This window comes from Rhyacophila brunnea, unplaced genomic scaffold, assembly GCF_057557595.1.
Source record: "Rhyacophila brunnea isolate RB1 unplaced genomic scaffold, BYU_Rbru_1.0 scaffold_128, whole genome shotgun sequence".
Taxonomy (NCBI): Eukaryota; Metazoa; Arthropoda; class Insecta; order Trichoptera; family Rhyacophilidae; genus Rhyacophila; species Rhyacophila brunnea.
This window is the reverse complement of record NW_028232783.1, coordinates 1-1,900: the sequence shown is the minus strand read 5'-3', so window position 1 is coordinate 1,900 and position 1,900 is coordinate 1.

The following is a 1,900-nucleotide window of genomic DNA, read 5'->3' as shown; positions in this document are numbered from 1 at the left end:
TAAAACATTGACCAAAATTTTATTTTATAAACATTAAACAATTTTCACCTTTTTCACTTTTTTCGTATTTATACAAATATGATATTTTCGATCTTCACCTGTTTTTTTTATGAATTGCATATATTTAAACTATTTTTTTTATTTAAATTAAATGATTTTTAGACTAAAAATATGAGTGAAATAAATAACATTGAATTTAATCATTATTACCTATTACCCAAATTAGCAAAGTGTTTTTTTAGCCGAAAATTTATGTTGAACTTATTATATATTTAAATAACAAACAACGAAATAGATATGATATTAAAGTTTTAATGGTGATTGTTATTATAATTATTATCAAATGGTCTGTTACTTTTATAAAAGAAGTGCTATTTTAGGATGCAACCCCAACAGGGGGCGATTATTAATACTATTATTTCTAAAATGGTTGACACCTTTTTAAAAATATGAGGACAGTAAAATTTTAATTTTAAAAAGAATATATTCGGCTATAAAAAATAAGACAAAGAATAAATCGATAGAACAATACCAATTTTATTATAGAAGTTTTTATGTTTTTAATTATTACAAGGTTCGGATAAAATAAAAGTTATGAAGCATTATATATGCAATAAAAAATTATTTTCCCTCTAATTTAATTCTGATGTAAATAAAATTTCAGTTCTATATAAATACTTTATTTTGTTTATTTATAACTTACTGATATTTTTTGTCAATTTTTTGGGGAAATACCGTAATTTGTTGTTATTCTTATCTTTAGGTTTTTTCTATTAAATTTTAAAATATACTGACTTTTAAGGCAATTTATAAATATTGATTTTTCTGTGTTTATATCTTATTTTCAAGATCGATTATCTCGAGAAAAATTTATACACCTAAATATAGAAACAACATATTCATATTTTTTTAGAGAATATTTTTAGTTTTCGGCAAACTTCATAGTTTTAAATAATTTTAAAATTTAAAGTGTGTTTTTGCTGACAATTTAGAAAAACAACGCTTTATATTAAAAAATATTTCAAATTTTAGATATATTTTTTTTATTCAAAAAAACAATATAAATTAATTCCTAGCCATGATTTTTGTTAATTTTTTGTATGACTATCATCTATTCCTAATTTTACTACAAATATGCAAAATTTTATCGACTAAAGAATTAAAGAACGATTTTAGATGTAAAATATTATAATATTCAATATAATCATGTAATTTATTAGAATAAAAGATGCTTTTCATACTTTTTTTTATTGATAAACTTCCTGTAAATACACAAATTTTCAATATTTCTATAGAAATAATCCCAGGTATTAAACCATTTAGAATTTTTTATTTTATAGCAAGGATATGTGTTTGTAATATAATCTAAAACTAGTTTTTTAATTTTTATTTGTGTTAAAGAGATAAAATAAAATCGAAAAACCGTTAGTTATCTCAACCATAAATAAAACAAGAAATATTTTAAATAATAGAATAATATATAAAATATACTTATTAAAATTTATATAAGATTTAATGATGTGACAAATACGATAAAAAATTATGATTAATCTTCTCGTTAGACGACTAAAGAGACATTACATGTTAATAGATCGAAATTTTTGACTTTCTATATTTTAAAAATTAGATTTTTTTAGTGAATACTTTATTTCACAAGGTAAAATATCTAGATAGATAAAAATTTTACTTTATAACGTTAACAAACAGTTATATAAATGCAGAAAAATAGATGTTCGTGTTCTATTTCGAAACTGTGCTGACCTTTTGATGAATTAAAATATAATGAAATAATATTTGAGGAAATTTTCGCCTTTTTGGTAAATTACTATTTATCATAACACAGGTAGATATATTTTTTTGATATGAATTCCGTGCCTGTTCATTATAAACATAGGAATTA